Genomic DNA, 13,508 nt, shown 5'->3' on the forward strand with positions numbered 1-13,508 from the left:
ATATAGAGTTTGACCTGAACTGTTTCATCAGCGATTTTTAATACATACATGTTTTTTCATTAGACTCCTCCCACTAAATTTTAATCATTTTTGCATCTTATGAGTGCTTTATCTAACCTTTAAAGTCATTATATATTTTTTACATTTTTATATTTATTAATATTTTTAATAATTAATTTGGATAAACCTCTCCTCCTTTAATTATGTGTACACCGATGTACAAACACATTTACACTCTCTCCCCCTAACATAACCGACAGATTTTATATTTATATAAGTGCACATTGACGTAAATTTATTTATACTCTCCTCTCTCAATTCACCTTGGCGCGTTATATTATTCCTATGCTCTATTTTACATACACAAATCTAGTTTTTATCTAATATAGCTTCTATATTTTAATATATTTCTAATTTTTAGGCACGCATATCGATACAAATATACTTTTTCCTCTCTCATTATATTTTATAGTTTTTATATATACCTTGGTGCAGCATACTATTTTTTATATTTTTCATTTCCACATATTTAAAAGGGTATTTTTATATAATATTGTATTTCACTGCACTTTATATGAGCCCAGCGATATATTTCAAGGTGCTGAGTAGTCCCCTGGTGTCACTCTCCCTCTAACCTGAGCTTGGTGTAATTTAGCTTGATATACCTTCAATTCAATGAATGCTGGTATATTTCCGGCGACATACCTTACCAAAAATGGCCGCCATGGAACTTCCTGTTCCGGTCTACAAGAAAATGGCCACCGTAAGTACGAACGATCAGCATAAAAACACAACTCCTTTCTCTCTATTCATTTCCCTGAAGAAGTCACGTGACGGTGACGAATGCGCAAGGAAGGAAGTGAGAGAGACACTAGGAAGGACATTGGAGCGCACCGTTCGTTACTCTGCTTGTTGCTCTATTACTGCAGTTTTTATTCACTCAGAATGTGAGTACCCTGTCACTATACTTAAATAAAATTCAATTGGTTGAAACTACTACACTATGGGACATTATCTCTTTATCTTGTGAGGCATACCTATCCCAGGAACAGGAGCCAGTTACCCACCTATACTATTAAGGCTGTAACCTCACAGCCGTGAGGCATACCTATCCCAGGAACAGGAGCCAGTTACCCACCTATACTATTAAGGCTGTAACCTCACAGCCGTGAGGTAAGGGCACATCCATCCACGTATTGGATAAATAGGAGGATTAAGTCACTGCACATGTATGCCTGCATGGATCACTGAAGTTCAAAGCTAGTGCTTCCCCTTAGAACACAGCACGTCCACAGGACTGAATATCCCAGACTGATTACCAGCACCTTATTTTTATGTGTTTATCATTTTACCTGTGTTGTAACGTTTTTTTTGCTGCTAGCACTATTTGCACTTTATAAACACCGCATGGAACATGCATTTTGTTATATTGGATTGATTGTTATCTGTATTTTTTTCACTTGGCACTTTATAAACACTGCATGGAACATGCATTTTGTTATATTGGATTGATTGATATCTGTGTTTTTTCCACTTGGCATGTCACATGGGATTGTGCTTATGTGATTATTCTCACTGTACACTTTTAGTCATATATTTTGGACTATCACCTTAAGTTATATACTCATTTATTTTCAGCATATTTTATTGCAGCTTTGCACAGCACCCACGATTTGTATGTCTATTGTTTCAGTCATTCATCCATTACTGTGAGTTTTTATTTGTATGGCACTCTATCAGAATCTATATTTGATTGCCACTCTCTAACATTTATTTTAGTTTAGCACGTACCGAACAAGGATTTGTGCACACCCAGACACATATAATTTTACACTAGCACTTTTTGACCTTTACCCTTTTATCCTTTACCTGCATACTCATCTGTTCCCCTTCCCCCTCCCTGCCCTTTCTTCCCCTTCCCCTTTTTCTTTTCTCCTTCCCTCTCTTTCTCCCCCTTTCCCCCCCCTCTCCCCTTCTTTCTTGTATTCCCCCATTTGCGCAACACTAAAACCACTTAATCGATATTGCTCAGGAGTAGGTGAAGCTCCCTTCAGTGTTTGCAGCATCCCTCTATTCCCCTTGTCAAGGTGGTTGGCGCAGAGGTACTTTATACACTAATTATTGGTAATAATGGTTGGACTCATGAGCTATGACATGTTATTGCCATCATCCCGAAAGTGATATATACAATTGAATAACACCTCAAAATTATTGGGATTTATAAGGCAATGTAGAAAAAATATAATATATTAAAATATATATGAAAAAATATATAAATTTTTATTACAACTATCAAACGACATTACAATACCACAATGATTCATAAAATAACAGTGTTGTGCTAACATATGTGTATGGCATAGAATATTACTACATGCGTAGACTCTATCCAGCAAAACAGGCAGCTCTTTTCCTACGCGTTTCGAAAAATATGTATTAATAATTTCTTCTTCAGGGAAGCCACTGACTGTAAGCACACAACAAGCAATGAATATTACAAAAAGTACATATATACAAATAACATAATACATTAAAACCCAATACTTGAATACTCACATGCTAATTTTTTATACCAGAAATAGGCACTCTCTCTTGTTTTGGCAGCCGTTCCAAAAAAAACGGAAAGACAAGCCAAGAGAGGAGGAGATTAAACCACAAATGTGGAGATGGTAAGGATGGTATGGATCTGTTGCAGTGTCACCGCATTCAAAGCCCTGGAGTCAAAATGAACTCAACAAAAGATGGGAATAAAGGGTTCCTTTACATAGATGTCCAATGGCCCATCAAATAGGGAGATATTGTGTTGTATAAACCTCAATCTTGTCTAAAAGACCTACAACAAAAAGAACCAAAGAACATTTTAAAATACTTCCAACCCAAACCTCAGTTCCAACCCAGCCTTAGAAATAGAAACAGGTACCAATATGGGCGAAGGCGGTTTAAACATCATAAATCCCTCGTCACATATACTTACGGCCATTGAAAGCCAGGTGCTTTCACTTGGGCTGTCATTTTGCCCTAATAAATCATTAGATGACTTTGAAGTCATCAAAGATATTAATCTATTCGCACGCAAGGTACTTTTTAAATGTCTATATAGTAAACAACCAAAACAAGAGGTTATTCCATCTAATCTTACAGCAGCTGATTTTAGGGCCCTGCGTGACCTTAATCAGCTGCTACAGGAAAATTAATTGGTGCTGGAAGAATGGGAAGAGGAAACTGACAGTGAAGATAGTCCAGATGAAGATCTTGGGCAGAGCTCCTCACCTGTGATAAAAAAAAGTGTATAAGAAAAAATCCAACAAATTTCCCCCATTGAGTTCCAATCCAGCCCTAGCATTGTTTGTCAAGTTGACAACCAAAGAAATCAAAAAAATGAAAAAGGACAAGAGTAAGCTAAAAAATCTTAATTTAGAACAGAAACATGCTTTAAAATCACTCCAGGACAATGTAGAAATTACAATAAAACAATCAGACAAGGGGGGTAACATCATTTTAATGGATAATTCCATGTATGAAGCCATGTGCCTGAAAATCCTTAATGATCGGAAATGCTACTGTAGAATCTCGGCGCATTGTTTAGATAAATATAATCAAAAATTCTATGACCTGGTTGATGGAGCCTATAGAGATGGTGCCATTACTGTAGAGATGTGGGATTTTATACGTACTAAATATCCAAGAATACCCACAATGTATGCATTACCAAAAATACATAAAAATATTCAGAACCCACCGGGAAGACCGATCATCTTGGGTAATGGATGCATCTCAGAGGCTGCAAGCCAGGTCATAGATGACTATTTGAGACCACACGTCTTGGAGTTAGCATCATACACGAAAGATACTATCCATCTATTGCAAATCTTAGAGGATTTGATAATCCCGGATACAGCAATATTGGTGACTATAGACGTCGAATCCCTCTACAATAGCATTTCCCACGACCTAGGAATAAAGGCAATACAACGTGTTTTACAACAAAGGTCGACTATCGAATGGAAACTTAATAAGTTTATTTTATCAATGCTTGACTTCATACTTAGACATAATAGTTTTTTTATTTAAAGGATCCCACTACCTCCAGGTACAAGGGGTGGCCATGGGCACATGTTGTGCGCCCTCCTATGCCAACTTGGGTAACCAACGCCGAGACCCATGTAAAACTTGGGGAACATACCCATGTGAGTCTTGTTCCTGTTGTGAATACATAAAGCAACGGACAATTTTCAAGTTACCCAATGGTGAGAGTTTTCCGATTAAAAACACTTCGCTAATTGTAAAACCAAAGACGTTGTTTACCTTTTTCAATGTGAGTGTGGGGCTTTCTACATTGGAAAGACCAAACAAGAATTAGGTCAACGCATTAGTAAACATCTGTCTGCCATGAGGATCTGCAACCTCTATCTCCCTTTGGGGAGACATATTGCAGACGCTCACGCACACAGGATGCCGGCTGTAAACTTTACTGTGATAGACCGGGTACATATACCAATTAGGGGGGGGGATTGGAACAAGACACTCTTGCAACGTGAAATGCGCTGGATTAAATCATTGGAAGCTACAGTTTATCCAGGGCTGAATGAAACAGAGAGCTTTAGGCCATTCCTAGAGGGCTATGTTTCAGGGAAAACTGAATAAATAGTTGGTTGGTGGACAATTGAGCTCCTCACCTAGATGTGATTCTGTGTTTTTTTTCCCCTTCAAATTAATAAACAAAAATAAAAATCAATATATCTGTATCTTTATATATAATCTTTTCTATGTGAACAATACTTGATGTCTTTAAACATGTTTTTAAGTGATCTACAATAGGTTTGGTGGGATCTGTGGTCACCGCGTTCCCGGCACAGGTAAGCCCATCTGGGTGGTTTTGTTAGGGGGGCGCTGGGGTTATTCTTACCCCTTTTTTCTGCTCCCCTTTCTTTCGCCACCGATTTGGGCATTGGCTTTCTCCCTCGATGGCCACCTTGTGTGGGGCGTCCGGGTGTTTATCCAATTTATTTCTGTGTCGGTGGTTTTAGTTCTAGCCTTAGTGACCTATTGCAGGTGACAATTTTAATTGGCGTCCATCTGTGAAGTTATGGTCACCTCTGTGGAGTAATTTCCACATGCCCATTAACTTTTGGGATAAGTCCTAGTAAGTGGATTGCAATAGATTCAGCGATTCATTTTGTAGTGTTTGTTTCCTCCCCTGTATTTTTGCAATCATTTGTATTCATTGTTTACAGTTATTGCCCAGTAAGATGTTACCTCCAGGAAGTATAAAAGAGTGTCACTTCCGGTTCCGGAAAATGACGTCATTTGCGGTTCCAGGTTAAAATGACGTAACTTCCGGTTCCGGCGGAAGTGGTCATACCGGAAGTGCTGCAAATAGCGGCAAAAACGCCGCTATTTGACCAATAAGCACTCACATACCTGGAGTAATCACCTGTGTGATCTCCAATGAAAAAAAGTTGTTGTTGAAAAGAGGAGGAGCTCTTCGGAGAACCTCCTATTAGAATCAAGTGGTTAGATAGATGGGAGGAGTCTTTGTGTTGATTGGAGGAACCTCTTTGGCGCCAATCTACTCAATAAGGGCTATTTAAGGCAGACGCCAGAAGCTCTAAGCAGGTGGGAATTTCTCCTATGTCCCTTGGATGCTCCAGACTTGGTGATATTCGTAAAAAACTAGGAAACGTGGAACCCCGATATGGCGGTAAGCTACTTTTTGGGAATCCCTGTCTTATGATAAGTGCAAGACTAGGGAGAAGACTAAAATGTTCTTTGGTTCTTTTTGTTGTAGGTCTTTTAGACAAGATTGAGGTTTATACAACACAATATCTCCCTATTTGATGGGCCATTGGACATCTATGTAAAGGAACCCTTTATTCCCATCTTTTGTTGAGTTCATTTTGACTCCAGGGCTTTGAATGCGGTGACACTGCAACAGATCCATACCATCCTTACCATCTCCACATTTGTGGTTTAATCTCCTCCTCTCTTGGCTTGTCTTTCTGTTTTTTTTGGAACGGCTGCCAAAACAAGAGAGAGTGCCTATTTCTGGTATAAAAAATTAGCATGTGAGTATTCAAGTATTGGGTTTTAATGTATTATGTTATTTGTATATATGTACTTTTTGTAATATTCATTGCTTGTTGTGTGCTTACAGACAGTGGGTTCCCTGAAGAAGAAATGATTAATACATATTTTTCGAAACGCGTAGGAAAAGAGCTGCCTGTTTTGCTGGATAGAGTCTACGCATGTAGTAATATTCTATGCCATACACATATGTTAGCACAACACTGTTATTTTATGAATCATTGTGGTATTGTAATGTCGTTTGATAGTTGTAATAAAAATTTATATATTTTTTCATATATATTTTAGTATATTATATTTTTTCTACATTGCCTTAAAAATCCCAATAATTTTGAGGTGTTATTCAATTGTATATATCACTTTCGGGATGATGGCAATAACATGTCATAGCTCATGAGTCCAACCATTATTACCAATAAGTTCAGGGGTGGAGAATACACCCAAAATCCTCAAACTCGTGACTCATTGGCTCTGACATGGATTACTAAGTGTAAAATAAGATTTTTTTAAGGGGTTAATAGTTCCTCTTGAGTTGAGGCATTTACCTCCTAAGTGTTTGCTTTCGGGATATTGAGAGCAACATATATATTTATGTATATTTAACCCTTCATTTTTTTTTCCCTCTCTGAAATGGGGGATCTTTTAGGGCAGAATTGGGAGGAGCTCATGTCCACCATTCAATCCAGCTTCCAAGCAAAGGAACAGGTGATATCTGACTTGAATTCACTATTTTCTAATTTAACTAAAATACTGGAGAAAAAATCAGCTTTGCATTGGCACATACAATCTTTAGAACGGTATATTCAAGAAAACATCAATCCTATCGGCCTGAGAATTCAGATATTCCCTATTCTCAGTCATATTTTGAATAAACTGAAAAAGAATTGGGAATCTCATCTAAACGACTGTTCAAAAAATCTGATGATGTTATTACAGAGAGAATATAGACAACAACTAGAGGAATTGAATATAGAAATTGATACTCTCTATCTTCGTTTAGTTCCTTTAAAAATACATGAGGACTCTACAATTACCCTACCTGCTTTGTTGTCCCTATTTCGTCAATTTTCCCAACTTTCAGGACTCACTTTAAATACTCAAAAAACGATGGCCCTTAATGTCTCTTTGCCCCCCTTAGTAGAACAACAGTTGCGACACGATTTTCATTTTCAATGGACCTCAACCTCTATTCCATACTTAGGCATTCAATTAACATCCTCGATTGGCACCTCATACAAAGCTAACTATCCCCCACTTTTTCGCCGATTGCGGGAGGACCTTCGGTGTTGGGCAGATTATTCCTTGTCTTGGTTTGGTAAGATTAATTCCGTCAAAATGACGTTTCTCCCCAGACTACTCTATTACTTTAGGACCTTACCCATTGCAGTCCCGAGGAGAGAATTGCAACAGTTACAAGGAGATGTTCTCCGCTTTATTTGGGGTAATAGGAAACCCCGCATGAATAAATTAACGTTATATACCTCAAAATTACGCGGTGGACTTGGCCTCCCTAATTTGCAAGCTTATTATCAGGCAGCTCAAATAACACAGCTCTCATATACCACAGCAAGGGGGCCTCAGCCCCTTTGGGTGTCTATTGAAGCTCTTTCGTGCCATCCTTTTGCTATTGGCTCCTTGATGTGGCTGCCAAGTCGCCTTCGCCCTCCTATCCTATACCCCACCCTGTCTCACTCCCTCGAGGTTTGGGACAGGGTGCGCCATCATAAACCGTTAGTGTCTTCGCATACTCCCTTGGCTCCGGTGTTCTGTAACCCAGAATTTCCACCTGGCTTGACTCCACAAGCATTCCAGTGGTGGCTCAATAAAGGCCTCCTACGGATAGGTGACTATCTAGAAGGGAACCGACCTCATTCCTTGCAGTACTTTATAGAGACAATACAGATGCCCCCTAGTGAACTGTTTCGGTATAATCAAATTGTATCCTTTATACGTTCTAAACTTGGTTTGCTGGATAGACCGTTTACTCTTACGAATTTTGAATTATCTTGCCAATCAAAGGACCTAGTACGGGGACGTATATCTACTATTTATGCTACTATTACGGACCCACTTACTAAACTTCCCTATATGACCCACTGGGAACGGGATTTGAATCTTACTTTTGACCTGCCTGATTGGCAAGATATAGCTTATGCTTTATCTAAAGTATCTGTTAATACTACACTGATTGAGGCAAATTACAAAACTCTACTACGATGGTATTTAGTGCCAACTAGGATAGCTAAGATGCATCCGTCTGCATCCCCCATGTGCTTTAGGCGGTGTGGTCAAGTGGGTACAATGTGCCACATTTGGTGGCAATGCCCAACAATAGTTAGATTTTGGATTCGTATATTTAACCTTATATACACGGTTACTGGGGTCAATATTCGTAGAGCCCCAGAGGTAGCGCTTTTTCAAAAGCTCCCTGATGGGGTTCCCAAGAAATCTTTAAAACTGATAACATATATAATTCTGGCTGCTAGGATAACTATAGCTAGATATTGGAAGCAGTCGATGGTTCCTCTTGAATCTGTGAAACTTAAGCTTAACTGGATCATGGTTAATGATAGACTCACCTGGACCCTTCGTAATAATTCCAAGAAATTTAACGTGATTTGGGATCCGTGGATCAAATATGTCTCTCCCTTGTGATTTGCCGCTGGTTGACCCTCCTTCCTTTTCTTTCCTCTCTTTCTCTCTTCTCTCTTCTTTCTCTATTTCTTTCTTTTCTTTCTTTCCTTTCTGCCCCCTTTTTTCTTTCTTCTCTCTTTTTTTCTTTTTTCTCTATATTTACTGTTTAACAAGATATTTTTTATAACTTGGTAAAGGTCAGACGTAACTCTGTGAGGTCGTTCCTTGTGGAAGGGGGGTGTAGGGGAGTTTCCCCCCTCCCTGTTTTTCTTCTCTTTTTATCTTCCCTTTTTCTTCTTTTTTTCCTCCCCCTCTACCCTGCTCTGTTATCTGCTCTGTTATTATTCCTGATGATATAGACATGAAAGGTTCTCTGGACAAGATCCAAATGGGTCTAATAGAGTGTGGGGTATGTTTGTGAATTTGATTGGCGAAGCACCATACTCTTCTGGGCTATTCCGTAATGTGCAGCCTATCATTATACTGATTACGTCTAGCTTATATTTGACTTATGGTTTTAAGGAGCTACACTCCCATGTTTTACTGTTGATAGACCTGGCTAATGTGTAGGGTAGGGGTCATATTCTCCAGATTCTATTTGTTTGCTGACCATACTTTTTGTGATATTTTCTTACTGTCTTACCTTGCATTATAAATAAAAAACATATTGAAAGTAAAAATACATGAGGACTATGTGAGCCTAGAGGTAAAATTAAGAGATCACCTTAAGGAATATGGGAAATCAATCCTTCAAAAAAAAGAGAGGAAATATTGGAGGGACAAAAACGCATTTAGCGAAAATCGGGCATACAAATGGCAGCAGATCAATAAAAATAAAATTGGCAAAAATTTAACCAAAATACATGAATACAAGAATGATTATAATTCAGATACACCCTCCAATGCTTCCTCGCCTTCGGCCTCCTCTCTTATAGAGGGGCCAATGAGAAAAAGAAGGGTCCTTTTGCTAAAATACAAGATATAGATCATGAAGCACATCAGGTTACAAAAAAACGTACACCTGAAGTCCAACAAGGCCCACATTTATCTAAAAATGGGGGGGCCGTCAAGAAATTTGAGAGATAGGAAAGATATCTTGAAAACTATTTCATCTGAGAAAAATAAAAATACTAAAAGCCCGAAGGAATTAGGGGCGGTTCCAAAAACACAAAAACAATTGGATGATTTTTTAGACAAAATAGTTCCAACCCAAACCTCAGTTCCAACCCAGCCTTAGAAGTAGAAACAGGTACCAATATGGGCAAAGGCGGTTTAAACATCATAAATCTCTCGTCACATATACTTACGGCCATTGAAAGTGCTTTCACTTGGGCTGTCATTTTGCCCTAATAAATCATTAGATGACTTTGAAGTCATCAAAGATATTAATCTATTCGCACACAAGGTACTTTTTAAATGTCTATATAGTAAACAACCAAAACAAGAGGTTATTCCATCTAATCTTACAGCAGCTGATTTTAGGGCCCTGCGTGACCTTAATCAGCTGCTACAGGAAAATGAATTGGTGCTGGAAGATTGGGAAGAGGAAACTGACAGTGAAGATAGTCCAGATGAAGATCTTGGGCAGAGCTCCTCACCTGTGATAAAAAAAGTGTATAAGAAAAAATCCAACAAATTTCCCACATTAAGTTCCAATCCAGCCCTAGCATCGTTTGTCAAGTTGACAACCAAAGAAATCAAAAAAATGAAAAAAGACAAGAGTAAGCTAAAAAATCTTAATTTAGAACAGAAACATGCTTTAATATCACTCCAGGACAATGTAGAAATTACAATAAAACAATCAGACAAGGGGGGTAACATCGTTTTAATGGATAATTCCATGTATGAAGCCATGTGCCTGAAAATCCTTAATGATCGGAAATGCTACTGTAGAATCTCGGCGCATTGTTTAGATAAATATAATCAAAAATTCTATGACCTGGTTGATGGAGCCTATAGAGATGGTGCCATTACTGTAGAGATGTGGGATTTTATACGTACTAAATATCCAAGAATACCCACAATGTATGCATTACCAAAAATACATAAAAATATTCAGAACCCCCCGGGAAGACCGATCATCTCGGGTAATGGATGCATCTCAGAGGCTGCAAGCCAGGTCATAGACAACTATTTGAGACCACACGTCTTGGAATTAGCATCATACACGAAAGATACTATCCATCTATTGCAAATCTTAGAGGATTTGATAATCCCGGATACAGCAATATTGGTGACTATAGACGTTGAATCCCTCTACAATAGCATTCCCCACGACCTAGGAATAAAGGCAATACAACGTGTTTTACAACAAAGGTCGACTATCGAATGGAAACTTAATAAGTTTATTTTATCAATGCTTGACTTCATACTTAGACATAATGTTTTTTTATTTAAAGGATCCCACTACCTCCAGGTACAAGGGGTGGCCATGGGCACATGTTGTGCGCACTCCAATGCCAACTTGTACCTGGGGGAGTTGGAAAAAACCTTTCTGTCCGATGATGCATGGGCTATATACACTAAGAACATCATACTGTGGCAACGTTACATAGACGATGTATTTATGGTTTGGAATGGCCCGGAAGAAATATTGAAAACTTGTCTTGAAGTGATGAATCAAAATAATTTGAATCTTTTTTTCACAATGTCCTATAATCGGACCCAAATTGATTTCTTAGACATTACCATCATGAAAAATGCAGTAGGGCAACTTACTACAAAATTGTTCAGGAAGGAAACTTCCGGCAACACGCTTCTGCATGCCGGCAGTTTCCATCCGGAATCTTTGAAAAAATCTATTCCTTATAGTCAAATGTTGCGAATCAAACGCAACTGTACAACTAGTGAAGCTTTTCAAAAAGAGGCGGATGAATTGAGTAAAAGATTATTGCTACGAGGGTATACAAAAACCTGCCTGAAAAAGGCTTTTAACCGTGTTAAAAATCAAGATAGACAAACTTTGCTATTTGGAAAAAGTAAACTCAAGAAGAATGAGAATACAACTAGATTAATTCTACGGTTTTCGAACGAACATGAAAAAATAAAAAGTGTTCTCACTAAATATTGGTCAATATTAACAGAGGATCCAATATTATCTACTGTTGTTACCTTAAAACCCCAAATCACTTTTCGTAAAGCCGGCTCTCTTGGGGATTCATTGGTACAAAGTGAATACAAGGGTAACCAACGCCGAGACCCATGTAAAACTTGGGGAACATACCCATGTGGGTCTTGTTCCTGTTGTGAATACATAAAGCAACGGACAATTTTCAAGTTACCCAGTGGTGAGAGTTTCCGATTAAAACACTTCGCTAATTGTAAAACCAAAGGCGTTGTTTACCTTTTTCAATGTGAGTGTGGGGCTTTCTACATTGGAAAGACCAAACAAGAATTAGGTCAACGCATTAGTAAACATCTGTCTGCCATGAGGATCTGCAACCTCTATCTCCCTTTGGGGAGACATATTGCAGACGCTCACGCACACAGGATGCCGGCTGTAAACTTTACTGTGATAGACCGGGTACATATACCAATTAGAGGGGGGGATTGGAACAAGACACTCTTGCAACGTGAAATGCGCTGGATTAAATCATTGGAAGCTACAGTTTATCCAGGGCTGAATGAAACAGAGAGCTTTAGGCCATTCCTAGAGGGCTATGTTTCAGGGAAAACTGAATAATTAGTTGGTTGGTGGACAATTGAGCTCCTCACCTAGATGTGATTCTGTGTTTTTTTTTTCCCCCTTCAAATTAATAAACAAAAATAAAAATCAATATATCTGTATCTTTATATATAATCTTTTCTATGTGAACAATACTTGATGTCTTTAAACATGTTTTTAAGTGATCTACAATAGGTTTGGTGGGATCTGTGGTCACCGCGTTCCCGGCACAGGTAAGCCCATCTGGGTGGTTTTGTTAGGGGGGCGCTGGGGTTATTCTTACCCCTTTTTTCTGCTCCCCTTTCTTTCGCCACCGATTTGGGCATTGGCTTTCTCCCTCGATGGCCACCTTGTGTGGCGTCCGGGTGTTTATCCAATTTATTTCTGTGTCGGTGGTTTTAGTTCTAGCCTTAGTGACCTATTGCAGGTGACAATTTTAATTGGCGTCCATCTGTGAAGTTATGGTCACCTCTGTGGAGTAATTTCCACATGCCCATTAACTTGAGTCTATTGGGATAAGTCCTAGTAAGTGGATTGCAATAGATTCAGCGATTCATTTTGTAGTGTTTGTTTCCTCCCCTGTATTTTTGCAATCATTTGTATTCATTGTTTACAGTTATTGCCCAGTAAGATGTTACCTCCAGGAAGTATAAAAGAGTGTCACTTCCGGTTCCGGAAAATGACGTCATTTGCGGTTCCGGGTTAAAATGACGTCACTTCCGGTTCCGGCGGAAGTGGTCATACCGGAAGTGCTGCAAATAGCGGCAAAAACGCCGCTATTTGACCAATAAACACTCACATACCTGGAGTAATCACCTGTGTGATCTCCAATGAAAAAAAGTTGTTGTTGAAAAGAGGAGGAGCTCTTCGGAGAACCTCCTATTAGAATCAAGTGGTTAGATAGATGGGAGGAGTCTTTGTGTTGATTGGAGGAACCTCTTTGGCGCCACTCTACTCAATAAGGGCTATTTAAGGCAGACGCCAGAAGCTCTAAGCAGGTGGGAATTTCTCCTATGTCCCTTGGATGCTCCAGACTTGGTGATATTCGTAAAAAACTAGGAAACGTGGAACCCCGATATGGCGGTAAGCTACTTTTTGGGAATCCCTGTCTTATGATAAGTGCAAG

This window comes from Lithobates pipiens, unplaced genomic scaffold (assembly GCF_037356315.1).
Source record: "Lithobates pipiens isolate NorthernLeopardFrog02 unplaced genomic scaffold, aLitPip1_a1.2 Scaffold_18, whole genome shotgun sequence".
NCBI lineage: Eukaryota > Metazoa > Chordata > Amphibia > Anura > Ranidae > Lithobates > Lithobates pipiens.